General features: G+C 36.5%; 1 pseudogene; it reads left to right on the top strand.

The window, feature by feature from the left end:
* The first annotated feature begins 858 nt into the window (after positions 1–858).
* Positions 859–4,917, top strand: LOC102837005 (annotated as a pseudogene).
* The last annotated feature ends 5,030 nt before the right edge of the window (positions 4,918–9,947 follow it).

Below are 9,947 nucleotides of genomic sequence, written 5' to 3'. Positions count from 1 at the left end.
CTTCACAGTGAGAAGAAGGAAAACACTAAGCATTAGTGAGATCACATGCATAATATAATCCGGGATTTATGGATGAAAAGGGTTTTGTAACAGCAAATAATTTTTATAATAACTATATCTATTTTCCACCCATAATGCCCTTGTAGTGGCACAAAGAAATGAGAATCAGTAATGGGTAAACAGCAATTCAAAATCTTACTAGCAGGATTACTTTAGATTTTATAACACCAATAATTCTGTAAATAAAATTGTTACAATAGGAAATTCAAAATATGCTTTTGTAGGTGTGAAAGGAATGCTCACACATGAAAACAGCACCAAGGGAAAATTTTGTAGGCTTGTTTTAAGTACATATATCTGCAAAAATCAAGTAAATTCTTAAAAATGTATTAAATAAAATAGAAAACTACTAGAATAAATTAAAATATTTTATGATATTGAGATAAAAAACCATCTGAATTTAGCTATGAATTTCCCCTAGAGTATCTGGATAATTCAGCTAGAATGTATTGAAGCTTAAATCAGTACGTACAAAAATAAAAAGAAAGCCTCCTCCTCCATTTCCTCACTTAAAAACAGGTCCTGCTCGCTTACCGTCCAGAATGTGCAACCATGAGGTACCCATGCTGGCATAAGCTTTGGTTTTAGCTAACTCTGAACTATTCGACAGAAAGAACAAAAAATTCGGGTGCCTGCTGGAATTTTCACCATTAGAGATGGCAGTAAAGGCATCATCTTCGAAAGACGATGATGCTTTATATTCCCATCTGGCCTATGGAAGAAACTGGCAGCGTTATTATCAAGTAGTTGCGTGGCTATGAAAATACCTCCAGGCCTAAAGGAGGGCCATGGAATCCTATGTCATTCCCTATTGTACCACCCACTGCAGTTCTTCCATATAGCTGCTATGCTAACCAGAGTGAATATCTTCAGTCCTACAACTGTCCTTCAGCGCCCCTGGTCTCCCACAGCACACGGCTATGTTCTAGAGGATCTGGGCAACCTCCACCTGGCAGTCCTTGGGTCCAGTCATCCACCAGAGAAGAAGAGCAAGTTTCATCATCATCAGAGGAGGAGATGGATAGCAAGTCAGATGAGGGAGTTGAATGCGACTTAAGCAACATGGAGATCACTGAGGAGCTGTGCCAATACTTTGTGGGATGGAGAAGCACAAAGAGGAACAACAGTGGCAGCAGCAGCTGGACCCTGAACACCTGAGTGAATGCTGACCACGACCTGTACTGCAACGGCCGTCCGAGGCCACATCCAAGAGGCCAAAAGAAGAGGCCCCTGACCAAGATGAAGCGCTTGTACCTGGTTATCACTGCCAAAATCCAGGCCATGAAGGCCGCAGTGCAACTGAGCTTCAACAAGCTTTGTTGATCACTAGCAGCCCAAATACAGGCTGGTCATCCTCCTTAGGTTCAGAGCCCCTTCCATGTGGGACAACCTATTTCTCACCCCTCCGCAGATGTTCTCAGGGAACATCCCAGCATGCCCTGCCCTAGGGCTGGGTGTACTATACCAGTCAGTCTCTCTGGACATCAAGTGCTCATTTATCTATTACGTGTGTGTTGGGGGGGGGGGCAGATTATATTGTCTTTTAATAGTGTTTAATTCATTAAAGTTCCTACCTGTGGGAGGGGGTGGCTCTTGTTCAATATTTTTCAATCATTCTTGATAAAACTACATTACATACAAGTAAGCGTTTTAATATATTTTTACAGTTACATGGTTATTGTTAGAATTTAGATTACAGTGTCATTTATCAGCTTGATCAAAACATACAGGACCCAGGGCATCATAGGTTGGGGTTTTACTTTCTTCTTTTTTTTCTTTTTTTTTGGTATACTCAAAGAATATAAATTATTTTATGATATGTACCTCCTCTTTGTGAGGACAGGGCAGGACCAAACAGTGTTTTGTTCAGTTTTGCATAGAGTCACTATGAGTCTGAACTGACTCAACAACCACTAACAATGTTTTCCTCTTTTAAATATTATGTCCCAAAGAAAACATCCCTTCCTTGCAAAACTCTCCCTGCAATCTTAGTTCTCTAAAGCTGGAGAACCTGATTATTTTTTAAATTTCTATAGATATATGAGTCACTGAGATTTAATTGCTGCATGATAAGTGCAATTAACATTCATAGATGACAAAAATAAAAAAAAATTTTATGTTTTTCTGTTTTATAAACTGAGATTTGGGTAAACATTTTCAAAGTAAACTGATTTCCCAGTTAACAATTCGTATACATTTTGTTTCATAACATTGATTTTAATCTCCATGATGTAATTGAACTTTTCCCACTCCTTCCCTGTGTTTTACATATCTATTTTGTGCTTTTTTCCTGTCCCTTCCTGACTTTGAGCTTTGTCCCAGGCCAAATGCTATTCCTTTGGTCTCATATGGTTGATTATTCTAAGAAGTGTGTAATCCCCTGATGTTATTGTTTACCATAGTCCTGTCTATTGTTTAGCTGACAATTGAACCACAGGGGTGAGTTCAGTTCTAGGCTTGTTACACCAGATGGATCCTAGTCTTAGGGATTCTACCAGTCAACAGTGGAAGCAGTTTGTGCTAATCGGTAAACTAAAGGTTGATGGTTTGAACCCATCCAGGAGTAGCATAAAATAAAGGTCTGGTATTCTGCTTCTGTGAAAATTACAGTCAAGAAAATTTTATGGAATAGTTCTACTTTATAACAAATATATGTTGGGTAGCCAAGAGTCAGATTTCACTAATTGGCAAAAAACATCAATCTTCCTTATTCTGTGGTCTAGTTATTTGCAAAATTTTTTCCCATTATTTATTTAAATATGTTTATGCATTGAACTCTTTTCTAATTCTGTAATTTCAATAATAATTATGTTACACCAAGAACCAAAAAAAAAGATCCAAAACTGTCAAACCTTTTGCTATAGAATTGATAATATGAGTATGTTAAACAGGTAGGTAGGAATTATGAATCTGGTTCCCCTAAGAATGCTTTTCACAAGTATTCACAAATAATCCTACCTCCTTCTTCATGGATAAGGAACTCTGTTGTCTGCTAAAAACAAGGTTGGCATTTCTAACCTATCAAATGTCTCATGGAAAAAATAGCAATCTGCTTTTGTAAAAATACGAGACTTGGATTAATGGCATTGTTATTTAAGGGAGATAGGGCAGAAGAGCTTTGGAGATGACTTGTGCTTATTTCAAAGCTGCAATGAAACTCTTCCAGTGCAACCAGGTTCCAAGTTTAATGCCACTTGATCTTTTATTTGTTTTTCTAATAAAATAAGGGAGGTGGGTCTGAGTAGATATTAGCAGTTGTGATAGTTCTTCTCACCAGAGCAACGGAGAAAATGTTCTATAGATTTTGTCCTATTTCTCTGTGAGATCCCTGTGGGTTCCTTAAGAAATTTTTGGTAGGATAATGGGTATGTTCCTATGTTGGAGGCACTCAGATTTATATGCTAAATGTAGTTCATAGTTGACTTTTAGCAATTCATTAATATAGCTTCCAGCAGCGTGTGCTGCATGTAAGTAGATAAGCAAATATTCTGGTTCTGCTTCTTCCTACATGTACCTTCTATCTTCACATTTTGAATTAGTTGAAATCTGATCTCACTTCTCTAAGTTATTAAAAAATGTTAATTTTTAATTTTCTGAGTGGTTTTTGTGTATGTGTGTGTGAAATAAAGATGAGAATACTGTTCTTTCCTGCTTTCTATAACTCTGTAATAAAATGGTACTTATAATATGGCTTTTGTGCCCCAGAAAAGTTATGATCATAGAGATTAGTGTTAGGATCTTAGCTCTAACACTTTTTCATTAGGGATCATTGAGGGTGCATGTGAAATGATATTGTCGAATAGATGAAAGTGGACTGATTATGTGGCAAATCATTTTCAAATCAGCTATAGCTCTGCCTATGGAAAAAATCCATGAAAAACTTGGGTTTAATAAAATTTGTGCAAGGTAGGTACTGAAACAACTCATGGAAGAGCATAAATAGAAGCGTTTGGACATCTGCAAACAAAATTTGGACTGATACTCAAAGAAGGCAAAGGTTTCTTTAAAAATATCATTTCTGGTGCTGAGACATGGATTCATCACTATGAGCCTGATTAAAAATGGTAGAGTATGAAATGAAAACATGCTCAATTGCTGACCAAGAAAACTTCAAAAGTCAACCATCAACTGGAAAATTGATTCTTACAGATTTCTGGGATTCTCAAGGGCCAGTATTAGAACACCATCAGGAAAAAGGGTCAACAATCAACAATGCTCATTACAGTGAGCTTCTCACTGAAGAGCTGAAGCCTAAATGACCAATAAAACTCAGAGTACTGCTCTTCAGAAGTGCTGGTATGGTGCTGTGGGTTAACGCACTGGACTGCAAGCTCATCAGAAACTCCTCAGAAACCCTATGCAGATGTCTATGGATATGAACCAACTCAAAGACTGAATTTAGCAACACCAATTCCTATCCAGGGCATTGTGATCTTGCATCACACTGCACTTCCTCACACCTCTGCACACATTGTTAACAAACTGCAAAACATTACTTGTGAGGTGTTAAAACATTCTCTCTACAGTCCTGATCTTGCTCCATTGGACTTTTACCTATTTGGTACCCAGAAAGCAGTCTGTTGAGGAAAAGATTTACCTCTAATGAAGAAGTGAAGACAGTGGCTCATTCATGTCTCACAGCTCAGCTTAGACATTTTTTTTTTTTTTTTTTTTTGTAAGGGAATACAAAAGATCGTTGCCAGATGGACAAAGTGTATTGGAAAGCAAAATAACGTATCTGTATTTTCCAAATTTGATGGAAATGAGTTCTATAGCTATCATGCAGATGATTTTTTGACTTACCACTGTACATCATCCAATATTTTGCCCAAAGAATCATTAAATGTTGCAAGTTGAGTCTTGATATTTTGCTTCAGTTATTTCAGTTTGATAAATGCCGAGCAGATTATTTCCTTTAAGCTTTCTAACTCCAAGTCTTTGCAGATTTCATTATAATATTTGACATTGTCTTCTAGAGTTGCCCTTCGAAATTATATGTTCAGCTCTTTGACTTCCTCATTTCTTCCATTTTCTTTAACATCTCTAAATCCTTGAGCAAGTTTCAGGTTCTCTTCTAACATTCATTTTAGTGTTTTCTTGATTTCCTATCTTATTAATGAACTTTTACTTTCTGTCAGTATACTATTCTTGATGTCATTTCATAGCTCTTTGGTCTTTGGTTATCAGTGTCTAATGCATCAAATCTGTTTTTCAGAGAGTCTCTAAATTCATACTTCGTACATATTGTCAGGAGAGACCAGTCACTGGAGAAGGATATCATGTTTGGTAGTGTGGAGGGTCAGAGAAAAAGAGGAAGACCCCCAATGAGGTGGATTGGTCAAGTGGCAGCATCGATGGACTCAACTGTGGCAACAATAATGAGGTTGGCCCAGGATCGGGCAGTGTTTCGTTCTGCTGTGTATAATGTCACTATGAATTGGTACCGACTTGATGGTACCTAACAACAACTAAATTCAAGTGGAATATGTTCAAGACCATACTTTGGTTCTCATGGACTTGTTTTAATATTCTTCATCTTCTGTCTGATCTTGCATATGAACAATCAATGGTCTAGTCTACAGTCTGCCCTTGGCCTTGTCTTGACTGATAATATTGATTTTTTTTCTAACAGCTTTGCACAGATACGTCAATTTGATTCCTGTATATTCCATGTGGTGAGGTAATATGTGTAGTCACCTTTTATGCTGTTTTATAAAGGTATGGCTATGAGTAAGTCACTGGTCTTGCAAAATTCCATCATGTAATCCCCAGCATTGTTTCTATAACTAAAGCCATGTTTCCATCCCTCTTCTCTGTTTCCAAACTTCAAATTCTTATTACCAGTAATTATCAATACATCTTGATTGCATTCTTGCTCTAGCTCAGGCTGAAATTTAAAAAGTATGCAGCAGATATAAAATTTAGAGTAAACTTAAATTTTAATAAATGTGCTTTAATTGCTTTTCAAAAACAGATGTTAAATAGTCACTGAACACCCACTTACTCTAAGTGGAACTTCACTGATTCAATTTTTATTTTATTCACAAATAATTTTAAATGTATCCTTGTAGCTTCATAATTCCACTGAAATTCTGTACTTGGATATTTCCTGTATATTTCTTATATCACAGAACTTAACTTAGATAGATAACTGATGTGCTGTGTACTTAGCTGTGGTAATTATGTGAAAGTTTATGCAAAAACTAAAGCAAATATGAAATGTGAAGAGAGTAAAACCTGTTTATGTAATCAGTATAAAAGTTACATGATATATTATATATTGTTTCTAAGATATGGTAAAATATAACCAAAGATAAATTTCTATGAAATAAAATAGAAATTGTAGCATCACTTACAAAGTAACAATATATTCCCTGGTCTTCTTCTAAATGCTATGCATCACCACAATTTAAAGTCATCAAAAATAATCACTATAACTTTTCCAATAAGGTGACAATGGTGGTGGTGGTGTTCCGTGCAGTTGCTTCTAACTCGTAGTGACCCTGCACAGAATTTCTGAGGCTGTAATCTTTACAGGAGGAGAAAGCCTCATGGAAAAGCAGTTTCAAACTGCTGACCTTGAGGTTAGCAGTCTGACTCATAACTCATGCCTATGCTACCAGAGCTCCTTCCAACTAAGGTAGCATTCCTAAATATTTTTATTAACACATTTACTTTCATTTGAAATATTAAAATGTAGACATATCTCTGTCTCATAAGGTGACTAAATCACTTATAACCAATACTGGTGTATCAACTTTTAAATATTTTTGGAGAATCTCAATGTACTCCCCCAAATTCAGCAAAATACATACAGGGAAATTCGTGACTATATATATTTACTTTAAACTGAGTTAAAGATTCTTTTCATCTATTTTTATCTCTAATTATTAATTATCAATGATAAAAGATTGTAAACTCAAATTCAGCATATTTAAATAGAAAAATAATTAGCTAAATTAATAAATGACTGTTAAGTTTTGTTTAATAATTCATAATTAATCTGAAAATTATAGATTAGTGCATATATTATAGACCTCAACAAGAACATAGTAGCCTCATCTTTATTAATATGGACAAGTACTTTACCCTATGTAATCTTTCTTATAACTAAAGGATTGTGTACATTTTACCCTACAACATTCCAACTAAAAAGTTAATATTGTTTAAGCAATTCTGAGAGCTATAAGAGAGATCAATTTCTAGAAACATGAACTCCTAGGAGGGAAATTCTGAAAGCATTGTTTGTGACTTTACAAGATATAAACAAAAACTGAAAGCTAACAGAAGAACCAAGACAATTTGTGTGTGTGTGTGTGTGTGTGTGTGTGTGTGTGTGTGTGAAATATCTTAAATAATAATAGATAGCTAAATAACTGTTTTTCAAACTTAAGGAATAGATTTTCCAGACAAATAAATTAGTATAAAGTTTTATGACCAAGCTCTAAGTATATTATTGGATGATTTAATGCAACTTCAACATTTTTTTGAAACTAAACGAATTCTTACCACCACTCATATATCAGTTTTGTGTACTATGATGACTGTATGCCTGCTATAATGCTAGAAGTTATGCCACCAGTATATTAAATACCAGCAAGGTGATGTAGGATAATCTCTGGACTACTAATTGCAAGGTCTGTAGTTCAAATTGACCAGCTGCTCCTTGGAACCTCTATATAGGGTCACTATGAGTCAGACCTGACTCAGTGGCACTTAACCATAACTACAAGGTTACCCATGGTGAAAAGGTTTCAGTAGAGCTTCCAAACTAAGACACACTAGAAAGGAGAAGTGAACCACTTTTGAAAGATTAGCCACTGAAAAACTTATGAAAAGTAGCTGAACACTTTCTGATATAGTACCAAAACATGAGCTTGAGTTAGAAGGCACTGTATACATGAGAGGGGAAGAGCTACTGTCACAAAGTAGACTTGACCTTGATGGGAATGAAGCAAAGATTTTGGCATATTCATTTGCTGATGGAGCACAACTCAAAATGGGAGGAAATATCTGCAAATATCCATTAGCAATCAGGATATGTATCGCACAAAGTATGAATCTAGGAAAAGTGAAAGTTGTCAAAACATAAAGATTTATATTCTAAGATACTCTGAAACGGACTGATATTGGCAATATGAATCAGTATGAAAAATTATATGGTTAACTGCCTAGGACAACAAATGGTAGAGGAATGGCATTGCATTCCTAATCAAAAAGAATATTTCAAGATCTCTCTTGAAGTACAATGCTGTCTATGATAGGCTAATATCCACACACATAAAAAGAAGACAAGTTAATATCACTAATATTCAAATTGTTACATTACTGAAGCTAATGATGATGAAGTTGAAGAAATTTATTAACTTCTTTAGTCTGAAATTGATCAAACATTCAACCATGATGATTGATAATTACTGGTGATTTAAAAATAAAAGCAAGAAAGAAAGAGGAGTATTTCTCCTTGGAATATATGGCCTTCGTGTCAGAAATGATGCTAGAGATAGCATGATAACATTTTGCAAGACCAATGACTTAGTTATTGCAAATACATCTGGTGGACCTCACAAGATGGAATACAGAGTGATGAAATCAAATTGACTCATCTGTGGGAAGAAATGAAGGAGAAGTTCAATAATATCAGCTGAAACAAAGCCAGATGTTGACTGTGGAGCAGACCATCAATGGCTCATGTGCAATTTAGGTCTGAAGCCATAGAAATTAAAACAAGTCCATGAGAGTTAAAATATGACCTTTAGTATATTCCATCTGAATTCAGGTGGTAGTGGTTATGTGCTGTGGAGTCGGTTTCAACTCATAGTGACCCTTATAGGATTTTCAAGGCTATAAATCTTAATGGGAGCAGAAAGCCTAATTTTTCTCCTGTGGAATCACTGGTAGTTTTGAACTGCTGACCATGAGGTTAACAGCCTAACTTGTAACCACTATATAACCAGAGCTCAAAAACAGATTTGTTGAATATGGGGCCTTAATTGGAATCCTGAGTCCCACCCAGATCCTTCAGAGTTGGTACATTTGTATTTGAAAAGATATGCAGACCAACCCAGACCTATTGAGAGAACAGAAGATTCATGCAGAAGAAAATGACTATCTTCATTTTTTGACTTTCAAGCAAGATGTTTGCTTTGGAGGCATCAAGGCAAGGAAAGTCTGCTCATCAGAGAAAATCCCTTTCTAGGACTGAAAGTTAAAGGGAGCTAGTAAGCTCTTGAGCTCTGGTAGCGTAGTGGTTACGAATCGGGCTGCGAGCTGCAAGGTCAGCAGTTCGAAACTACCAGCCGTTCCACGGGAGAAGGATGAGGCTTTCTACTCCCGTAAAGATTTACACCTTCGGAAACCCTGTACAGGGTCTCTTTGGGTTGGAACCGACTCGATGGCATTTAACAACAACAGTGAGCTAGTTAGTATGCTCCCTGGTGACCACTTGTGTTTACTTGTGAGTGGAAGTGGGAGTAATTCAGCAACGAAGAGACAAGCTAAGTTTGGACACATTCAATTGGCACCTGTTGACCTTGAGGAAGGGCAGGCTAGTCTGAAGTTTAGGGAGTTGTGTGAGGTCCTGAGTCCATGGACACTGACTTAGTCCCTGGGTGATGAGGCTGAGATTGAAGGGGACAGCTGGTCTGAATGCAGGAAACTGTGTATGTACTCACTGACTTGACTTCTCTTGGATGACTAGAGCTGAACTGTGACCAAAACTTTACCAGGTGAAGACAAATATGTTTGACACTGGGAGCAAGTGTGAATTGTTACAATTAAATGGACTGGACATTTGCTTATGGATGTGGTGGTGGTGGTGGTTATGTGCTGTGGAGTCAGTTCCGATTTATAGCTTTACAGGAGCAGAAAGCCTCTTCTTTCTCCCA

The sequence above is a fragment of the Chrysochloris asiatica genome, unplaced genomic scaffold (genome assembly GCF_000296735.1).
Source record: "Chrysochloris asiatica unplaced genomic scaffold, ChrAsi1.0 scaffold00191, whole genome shotgun sequence".
Taxonomy (NCBI): Eukaryota; Metazoa; Chordata; class Mammalia; order Afrosoricida; family Chrysochloridae; genus Chrysochloris; species Chrysochloris asiatica.
This window is presented reverse-complemented; position numbering and strand designations above follow the sequence as displayed.